The sequence below is a fragment of the Phasianus colchicus genome, chromosome Z, assembly GCF_987193195.1.
Source record: "Phasianus colchicus chromosome Z, bPhaCol1.hap1.1, whole genome shotgun sequence".
Taxonomy (NCBI): Eukaryota; Metazoa; Chordata; class Aves; order Galliformes; family Phasianidae; genus Phasianus; species Phasianus colchicus.
In genome coordinates this window covers 4,040,370-4,051,059 of record NC_143476.1, presented here as the reverse complement: position 1 = coordinate 4,051,059, position 10,690 = coordinate 4,040,370, and the positions used below count along the sequence as shown (strand labels likewise).

General features: G+C 47.9%; 1 protein-coding gene and 1 long non-coding RNA gene across 2 annotated transcripts in view; both read right to left on the bottom strand.

Annotated features, from left to right (window-relative positions):
• The window catches only part of LOC149912256 (rho GTPase-activating protein 32-like), a 117,882-nt gene that overhangs the window by 35,285 nt on the left and 71,907 nt on the right, over nt 1-10,690 (bottom strand). The window lies entirely within an intron of this gene.
• Nucleotides 35-771, bottom strand: LOC149912258 (uncharacterized). The gene is made up of 3 exons (XR_016462288.1): nt 721-771; nt 465-542; nt 35-187 (listed from the first exon to the last, which is right to left on the bottom strand). It is a non-coding gene; the product is annotated as an uncharacterized LOC149912258 (long non-coding RNA).

Sequence of the window (10,690 nt, the reverse complement as noted above, 5' to 3'; positions counted from 1 at the left end):
ACCCAGAGGACAATGTGGGATGGATAAAGGAGGTACTAAACATGGAACACACCCCCAAAAAGACTTCATTTTGCTTCCCCACACCATCAACTGTAACATCCGTACCTGGCTTTGGCACAGAATTGATGAGTGCCTCAGGAATGTTCTTATTAATGAGTTCCACACACTCCCCTGGGAAAAAACCAACCTGTAACAAGAAGAAAAGAGAGGCCAACTATTGCATGCAGCACTTCTCAGAACTGAACTGTTAAACCAAAAGCCACATAACATTTCCCTCGAAATGGCCATAGTTCACAGCATAATGGTAATAATTTTTCACATTTGCAGCCAAAGGCAAGGTCCTCTGACACCGACACAGTGAAACTGTTTATGTCCACTAGGCATCCTGTGCAGGCAGAGCAGCTCTAAGCTGAGATTCCTGCCTTTACTGAAGTTGCACTCTCCAGTCTGAAGCTTTTGCCTACCTGGAAGCCGAGCTTGCCTCTCCACCAGGGGGTCAGCTCCTTTGGTGGCATGTCGATGACACACACGATGTCTCCCACCTGCAAGAGATTGCAACGTCAATCCCAGCTTCAGCACAGCTGGGAGGAAAGCACAGCTCAAATGACTGCATTCTTCTGCACTGCCAAACATCGCCGAGCGTGAGAGCACTTGCACCAGCGCAGCTGTGAAGGCATTTGCCACTGTAAAATAGAGCATGGAACGCCTTGAACTGCTTACCTCAAAGGAGAGTTCATCCGCTGCCTGGGCAACGTATCTCTTAATAGCATGGGCAGCAGCAATAGCTGGAATGTTCACAGTTGACTCCCCATGGTCCAGCAGGGGTTTCCCCTTGTTCTCAGTCTGAAACAGAGAGCACAGGCCACGGTGAGGAGCCAGGAACCAACAAGGAGGATTTCAAGGTGAGGAGCACATCTGCAGAGAAAGCTGCAGGAAATGCACTCGGTCCTTATCATGGGCACTTCAGAAGGAACTGCAAGTCTAATAACGGCTGTTTCTCTCCCTGGTGTGCAGCAGGCACACGCCAGGCAATGCAAAGATGCATCTCTCCCCACCCAGACTAATCAGCAATGGCACTGACGCAGACAGGTGGCCTTGTCCATTTTGCCCCCTCCTTTCCTGCGCTCTTTGTGCAGGAAGGCTGACTGTTTCAGATGCTAAGAGACCGTGCAGAGGGAAACCAAAGCTACGGCTGCAGTTACAAGGTGCAAACAGTGCCACTGCAAGCACCAAGCAGCTCTCTTGAGCAGTCCAACCAACAGCGAGGCCAAACAGAGCAGAGAATGATTGTTGTTTCTGCAGCCATTTCAAGGGAAAAGTCAGTAGAGGACAAACACAACAGCCGAGATGGCTCTGGTAATTTTATAAACTTGCCACGCTTGCACTACTGTCTTGCCACAGAGGAGCTCTCTTGGAAAGCAGGAGAGCACATCTGCGGCTCACTCTGCTGGCTGCAGTCAGGGAACAAAGACCAATCAGAGCTTCATACTCTACCTCTGTCCATGCCAGGTCAGGCCCACAGCTGATCTCGCTGCACGCCACAGCCATCAGCGTAGGTGTGACAAGCTGGAACTGAAAAGAAACACACTTTTATGTTCTCTGTTCACATCTCTGCTGTGCTCCCTACAGCTGTCGGGCACACTCACACAGCCCAAGCACGCCTGCTGGTGTCCCTGGTGATGCTGTGCAGCTCTGCACAAGCTGGGGCTGGGACTCTTTGCCTAAGGGATTGGTTTCCTGTAGACCAGCTGGTCACAGCACCACAGACAGCATCCTTCTGAGGGCTGAGCTGCAGAGCACGTGGAGAAAACCCACACGTGACCAGCGTCCCATCAAAGCTGGATGAGGCTGTGTTACTAAACACGGGGCGTCACGGGCTGCTAAAGCATGTGGGGGGACAAAGCATGGCAGGTACCTGGCAAGAGATCAGAACGAGGGAGAGAAATCTCACGAATCCGCAGCCGTTCCTTGTCACTATGCTCTGATCTTCCACGAGCAAAAGCTGCACCAGGGAAGCAGGCAGAGGGTGGAGAGAGGAGAGAGAAAGAGCAGGTCAGTTTGCTTCCACGGTTTAGCAAAGACTACGACGGAAAATCCAAAGTCTGCCCTCCCTCAACTTAGAAACTCAAGTTTTCAACTTAAAACCATTTCCCCTTGTCCTGCTGTTATCTACCCTTTCAAAGAGTTGATTCCCCTCCTCTTTTTAGGCTCCCTTTAGGTACTGAAGGCTGCCATGAGGTCACCCCACAGCCTTCTTTTCTCCAGGCTGAACAAGCCCAGCTCCCTCAGCCTGTCTTTGCAGGGGAGGTGCTCCTGTCCCCTGATCATCTCTGTGGCTCGCCTCTGGACCCTCTCCAACAGCTCCCTGTCTTTCTGGACACTGTAGTGCAGCTGGGGCCTCACAAGAGCAGAGCAGGGGGGGACGATCACCTCCCTGTCCCTCATGGCCACCCCTCTGCTGATGGAGATAATGTGATCCTATGAGCTCCGCCAGCCAGCAGTTCTCAGCACTCACTGTCCCCCCGTCTCTCCCACACTGTCTCAGCTTACCTACAAGGTGCTGCACAGGACGGTGTGAAGACAAAGGGACGCAGTCGGTGCACAAGTGCAACAAGCGAGCTGCTCAGTCAGAGCTCCAGCGCTCCAATGAAGGGACGCAGCACGCACTGCTCCTCCCCTCATTCTAGCCCTTATGACATCACTGAGGGCCACCAGGCTGCTCCACCACGACGGACAGGGTGGGGAGGCAAGACCAGTCACAAGGGCAGAAGATTCCAACAGCCCAGCCCAACGTTCTGGAATCAGGGGCTGCTTGGAATTCTACCCCAGCCAAATCCTGGAGAAGCTGGCACGGGGTCGTCATGACCAAAGCGCAGGACCTGGCGCTTGCTCTTGTTGAGCCTCGCACAACTGGCCTCAGTGCATCCCTCTGGAGGGCCTTCCTGCCCTCAGCCAGATGGACGCTTCCTCCCAGCAGCGTACCTTGCAGTGCTGGGCCCATGTCAAATCCACACTAGAGTGGCTTTTGTTACATTCAAGGGCATGTTGCAGCACCCATCTATTTCACCTGGAAGGAAATAAAGCAGGAGATGGGAGAAACACAGAACTGCTGCCAGACTGCTTTATCCCTTTCTCAGCCCAACTTCCCTTGCCTCATCCCCTACCCCAACTCCTGGATGATGCCCACGGGCTGATAGTTGGATCTCAAGTCCATAGGACTCCTTTCACAGGGCTCCATCAAAAAGGCTGTCACACTTGTTCCGTACACTCACACTGACCCAGCAGTGGTATCACAGTCACTTAACACACACACAACAACCAAACCCCGAGCATGCACATCCCTTCCTGCGTGACTGCAGCCCACAGCTCCCCTTCACACCTCCGTGGATCTCTGGTGTTTTACACGGATGCAGCCTCGCTGCAGCTCCGTGGCTGTCACACAAGGCCTGCAAGACCTCTTTCTCTGCAAACCCCGTCTGCAGGCATTGGTTCACGAGGTTCACCTCCTGCCCTCCTGAGCAAAAACAAGCACTAAGAACAAGAGCAAAGCACACTGGACTCGACCTGGCTGGATCCCCAACCCTCAGTCCTGTCAGTCGTACCCTGGTGTGGAGACTCATCCCCAAAGCCTGGCTGGACATCAGCACAGGCATCCTTCTTCAAACGCCCCATCCAAGCAGCAAGAGATCAAAGCGTTGGCACAGCTGAAACAGAAATGCTGTGTGAGTTTCCTGTTAGCACTGAGCAGGAACAAATCTACCGCTGAGCAGCAGGATGTGAGACAAGCAGCAGAAGACACCCAACCTGCAGAACCAGCTCGTTTGGGGTCGGTCCAGATGTTTGTCTGCTCCCTTCCCTGGCCCAGGCCAAGCTTGTGAGCTGCTCCTCCTTGGTGCAATGGGAAATGGGGCAGATGCCATGTGGTGGCTATGCACAGCATGCCTTGGACTTGCTTTTCCTATCTCCATCTGCCATTAGCAAACAGCATCTCCAGCCTCCAGAGATCACTGAGTCCAACCCCTGCACAACAGTGAAAAAAAAGATATGATAAGGGGTACTTAAAGCACAGCATCTGTAATCAGATCAGACTCCTGCACTGTGAAGACTTCCATGAGTATTCCTGCAGAGTGCATCACTTAGTCTCTCTTTAGCCTTGTGTTCATGGTTTTCCTGTAAGAGCTTGTCTAAACACTGCCTGTAATTGTGGTTATGCTAGAAGCATTTGGATTTCTTGATCCTCAGTGTGATTTCAGTAACAAATCCAGATGCTTTTTTGTTAAGGGCAGCTTTCAATTTCTCAACTGAAATTTCAATATTGCATTAGGTGTTGACAACCACGGGGCTGCAGTACAGAGAATTACAGGGAGATTAATTTCTCCATCTCCATTCTCCTAGACATTTATGATTACAGTGATGTAGTTATATACAAAGTTGCAAGATACCAAAGCTAGAATAACCTCTTGGTGCAGCAGGATGTCTGGAGCCCAAGTGCAGAGTCTCAGTGTTGCAAAGCCTTGAAGAGGTGCACCGTATGTGCTGGGGCTGATGACACAGACACTGGAGCAAGGCCAGTGTGATGTTAGAAACTTGACCAGCAGCTGATCTGTTGTCAGCCATTTCTGGACACAAACGGGATCTGGTCGACTTAGGACATGACCTTTGGGCTGGAGAGCAACTCCCCGAGGAATCACACAGCCACTGCAGACCGTTGGCAAGAACCCCATACCAAAACAGCTCATCTGCAATCAGTTTTTAATCTGTGCAGCAGTGATTGGAACAGGCGCACGCTCTCTGCAATTGCAGGAATGTTCACAGGTGGAATGTACATCACCTGTGTGCTCCAGCTCTTCTGTGTGCATGCTAGGAGCAGTGATCCCCCTGCACCCAGGGCTGCAATAAAGTCCTGTTGGGTTGCTAACCTGCCAACCAGCAGCCCAGGCTGCCCAGAGCCACATCCAGCCTGGCCTTGGATGCCTGCAGGGATGGGGCATCCACAGCCTCCCTGGGCAACCTGTTCCAGTGCCTCACCACCCTCTGGCTGAAAAACTTCCTCTTCACATCCAACCTAAACCTCAACACCCCCCGTCTCAGTTTAAAGCCATTCCCCACTTGTCCCATCACTGTCCACCCTCCAAAACAAAACACCTCGGCTGTTCAACACTGAAAGAGCAAAATAACCCACAGCTCTTACTTCCACTGTATGCATTTAATTCCAAACTTAAGGTCACAGGTTAATTACTCATGTGATCCTTCCTGACAGAAGAACTACTCGTAGTGATGTGTAGGAGTAAGGAACTGTTTGAAAAGGTCATGGACATATTAGAACTTGCAGCATTTATCTTAATAGATGCCTACATTGCAAAGCATTTTGTAAAACACACATTACAAGTACTGTGCATTGGATTACACTATATCAAACTCTAAGTAACAATACAGGTTGCTTTTAAATCTACACGTACATGTTTTATTCTAACTCCTTGATAAAATTCCTTACTGCCTTCAGTTTTACAGCCAAAGCAGTGTTTGAGCTGGTAATGTACTCTTGAACAGCACTGTTGCCTTTAGCATTTGTATGTTTAGATCTGAAAAGAGAAGTTGGTCATTATTTCAGGATGAGAGAATCTTATATAACAAAACAGAATTACAAAAATCTGACAATACTGTAAAATGCCAGCGTAAGAATGTGGCTCTGATTTTTTTTTTTTCTTCTTTTTTCTTTTTTTTTTTTTTTTCTCTATTATTTCCTTTTTTTTTTCTTTTTTTTTTTTTTGAAATGGTGAGTGTACCATTAATTCAAGACAAGAATTTTGTTTGTAAGTCGATCTCTATAACTGTTCTTGGCATCATTCTGTAGGATGAACTAGATACATGGAATTTGGCACTGGCTCCCCAGGGCAGTGGTTTGGCACTGAGCTGACAAAGGCCAAAGAGCATTTGCACCATGCTCTCAGACACAGGGCTTGACCCATAGGAGGTCCGGTGTGGAACCAGGAGGTGGAATACATGATCCTCGAGGTCCCTTCCAAATAAAGATATTCCATCATCCTCTAATACTTATATTCCCAAGTCCTGTACGCAGTGCTCAGGTGCTTAATTGAAAGGTTCCATGAAACAGTGAGGTATCTATGTCCCTTTACCACTCAGTTAGTCAATTTGCCACATGGATCTTTTATCCAGTCACATTAAAAAAACACTCAAAGTATTTCCTTCAGTCTTCCATCCTGATAGAGCTTTCTGGAGCAAATAAAGAGTTGCAACTCAGAATGTCCACACCTCCCTTCCTGCACCCTGCATACTTTTTTCATTGCACTGTGATTACGTACCATTCTATTGTCACCCTCATTCTGTCATTATCTAGGCAGTTTACTGCCATTAAATTTTCCAGCAACAGATGCCCACAAGTACAGCCAGCCTGGAAATATTTTGATTACTTACCTTTGTCCTGATGTCCTTGTAGGAGGTGGGACATTTCTCCATCTCAGCAGCAGAGGGCAGGAGGGGTCCAAGGTGAGGGCACGCTCTCCTCTATTTTTCTGGCACTCAAAGACAAAGGGAACAAGAAAACCAGACGTGTTCCCTTCCCACGGCAAACACCAGCCTTTCCATCCTTACAGTCCTTCCTGCCATCAGCAGAGATATTTTGCTTTCTTGTGCCACTTCATCCCTTTAGCATCTGGCATTCTAACAAAAAAGTACTCTAACACAGGAATTTTAATATTTTCATATTAAATGTCAGAATTAAGGAACCATTATTATTACCAAATATTTAAAACATTCAACCCAGTGAGAAGTGAACTGATGTTGCATTTAGCATTCAGATAAGAACTTGACATTTCTCCGGGAAATTCTGTAATCATCATAGTGTTTAACAGTTTTCAGTTTATGAATACTAGTTAAGTCTTCACTAATACATTATCTTCTTCCCCCTTTATGCTTTCTATATTGCTTCTGAAGCAGACTTACCTCATGATTGAATAAATGTATAGTAACGTCCAAGGTGCTTGGATTGAACAAAAATAATCCCAGTATGGGGTTCAGTCAGACTTCTATAGAATAGGTGAATCTTATGCACTGGTGCCAGAGATTTCCAATAGACGACAGGAAGTTCAACAGATGAAAAGTGCACCTAAGTAAAAAGTGCTACTTTAATAAACTATAGTCTCATTGTCAAGCCTTGCACTGTCTCAGCAGATTATTACAAAATGTTCATTCAAGCAGGAATTAAGAGATGCGTCTGAATTGATAACAACAACGAGTAATTAAGAAAGCTTGACTGCAGTCTGCTTGAGGATTCCAGTCTGAAGTGTGTTCCACCTGATGACAACTGGGAATGTCTTTCTCTCACCATTAGAACCATTGCACCTCTGACTAAACACATAGCTAATCACCACTGAAAACTAACTACATGTTGATTAACATTCAGAGAGATTGTGCAGGTGTCCTTTTAGGAACTGGCCTACAGTATGCTAAGAGGGATGGATGTGGGGACATTAGGATAACGTGCCCTCTGCCTTTTAAGACAGCCCCAGCAGAGCAGGTCAGCAGGCTGAAGAGCTGCGTGGGTCACCAGGGCTCAGAGACTTCACTCGGCCATCGGAAAGTTGAGGGACTTCAGCCCAAGCTGCCCTTTTCCATGCAGGCAAGGAGGCCAAGAGAAGGTGGATCGGCACGGTTCTGGTGCAGACAGGGGCTGCAGTGTGAGCAGGCCTACACAGACAAGGCTGTGCCCACACAGAGTGACAGCAGCTTTCGCTGTGAGCAGATTCCCAGGGGGCCTGAGCCATGGCAGTTCTTGATGGCAGCATGTTCCAATCAGCCCTGGAAGTCTTCTCTGGACGTCTGTCGCATTCTGGAATCCACACTGAGGACGCAGTCGCTGTGTCAGAGCAGCTGGCAGAGTCACGGGGAACCGTGACGTAGTTGGCCCAGGGAGCAACAACAAGGCCTGCACTGCTCAGCCAGCCCAGGCCAAAGGGGAGCACGAGAGAGAGCAGAGGAGAGAGGGGGGGAAAGAGGGCCAGGAAGGAAAGGCCTGTGCCTGAATGGACGTGTAGCAGCAGCTGCTGACAGCAAACTCGGTGATGGCAGGGGCACAGCAGAGCAGTGCAATGCTGGCAGCTTCCTGTGTCTTTCACACAGGCACTGCAGACATGGCCAGCACTGGGAGATCAGCAGAACTGCTGCACACCTCTGCCAGCCCAGGCCAGAGGAGTGCAGAACAGTGAGCTGCTGCTGAGGGGAGAGAGGATGGCCTGAGAGCTGACCTGAGAGGCAGGGCTGGCTGTGTGACAGCAGCCTCTGTGTCCTCCTCCTGTGTCTGTGAGGGCCAGAGGGCCAGAAGAGAACATGCCCAGACAACAAAGCCCTGCTGTCCTCTGCTGCTCAGCTGGAGAGATGTTCCGCCTTCCTGAAGGACGCTGATCCAAAGGGAAGGAATCAAAGGAAGTCCAGGCTGGCTGTCCTTGTGGGCATCAGCTGCTGGCAGCTGCCTCTGTGCTGCCATGGGCAGGGCACAGCACACACAGTGTTTGCAGTTCCCTGTGTGACACTGGCCCTGGTGACCTGACAGCCATAGGGAGACAAGAGAAAGAGCTGCCTCCCTCTGCCAGATGAGGCAAAGGTGAGAATCCCAGAATCACAGCATGGCCCGGGTTGGAAAGGAGCTCAAGGTTCATGAATCTCCAACCCTTGGCTCTCCAAGGGTGCACAGGGGGCTTTGTTCTCCCTGTGGTGCAGCTTCAGTGCCAACTCACAGCTGAGCTGGTTGGCACACTGTGACAGCCTGCCGCTCTGAAGCTCTTGGGGCAGTGCTCAGTTCTTTCTGAAGTACTCTGGAAAATGCTGCTTCTCCTTCACCAAGTCTGTTTCCAGACAGACGTCTTTTTCTCCTCTGTACACACAAACAGTATCTTGTAACTCCCTGGCACAGTGCTCAGAAGTGATACTTCTGGAAGCACGTCAGAGAAAAGTGGCCTTGTCCCAGTGGACTTTCAGAGCAGATGAGAACAAGTCTTGGTTGACGGCTTTCTTCTGCTTCTGGAACTGCACAGGCAGGTTGTGTGTTGTCATACTTTATGCCAGAGTGCCAAACTGAAGCAGTTTCTGCAACCTCTTTTTTTCATACTTGTCACTCTTTGCTGAGACCTTAACTTAGTCATTTTTAATGCGCTCTCATCTAAACTACTGTGTCCTCCAGTGTCAGTGTTGTATGAATCAGGACTGTGGGATTTCATCAGTGAAAGGATTCTGCTCTAATGACTGTCATTCTAAAGCTGATATTGTTTCTACCGCATCAGGCTTGCAGGAAGCATCTTTGATCAACAGAGAAATCAGAAAAATTGCTTTTCCTATTGCAGTTTCCTTTTAACTAGTGATGAAAGCTGTCAGTTTATTTTTGGCACCAGAAATCCTGGGATGCAACCAGGTTAGATAAGAAGTGACACTGAGTCAACAGTAAGGGAACACAGATGAGATAGCATCACACAGCTCTGGAAAAGATGTTCCAGCTCTGTGTCTACCTACACCTTCAGGAGATGAAAAGTACTGGCTTACTGAGGTGTCCTGGGTTGCAGGTTCTGTTAATCTCCATTTTTGGAAGAGCTGCTTGCAATAAATACCTTGTAAGGTGAATGAGCTTGATAGAAGTAGGGTGTGAAAGAGATGGATTTGCTGTTTCCCTGAAGGTGCAGGAGTATTGCTGTGCCTACAGTCAGTAAACAAGGCAGAAATCACTGTGTTCCTCAGAATGAAAAGGAATAAAAATCTTTTTGGGAGTGACAGCACGCCTGAATGAAGCACAAATCTAAACATTTAAAATAAGGGCTAGTGTCAAAGGGACTTGCAGTATTTCTCATGAAGAAATATTTGATGCTTCTTCATGAAAGTCATCATAACAAAAGTGTCCTGATGTCTTTGCTGAGGATTTCCTTGGTTCCAGCCTGAAGGTGTGCGCAGGCATGAGCAGGCAGTGCTGAGCTGCAGGTGAGTGCCTGTGTCCCACAGCAGGAAACCCGTGGATGTCTTCAGGGGTTTGAAATGGGCAGAGCTGTGAAACCTGCAGGCTTTCACTGAAATTGTCCCCTGCTTTATTTTGTAATCTTAGTTTCACCAATGCTTTCCAATATAATTTTCGTATGAATGCAGATACATGGGATAGGATTTAAAGTTTTTATGGTGCTGCTGTATAGTTTTCTGTGGTCATCATAAGCCAATAAAAAAAATAAATGGTAATCAGGCAATCTATTAACAACCTGTGGCACGTGTAAAACAATGAAATTCCTTGCAGGAAGACAATATTGCCATATAATAATGTGGCTATCCAAAACTGTTAATTATACTTGATGAGCTGGAGATAAACCTGAAATGCAGGACTTTGATCTTAGCCAAGAATAATAAAAGTTATTATCGTTCTTAAATTGGCAGCTGCTATCAAAAGCCTGTGTCTTATTTCCCTTTTAGTAACACTGGCTAAATCAGAGAAAGTGATAAAAGCATTTCATGATTGCAGCTTAGGGATTCTTTCCCACTTGAACAAAAGTAATCTATGTCCAAAAATGTCTGTAAATACTTTTTCTATCTTATTTTGCCAGATGTATTGATATTTGAGATGAATGGCAAAAACATTTTGCGTACATAGATAAGCAATGCAAATTCGCTGGATTGTTTTAGAGAAAAAAAGCTCTGGTTATCA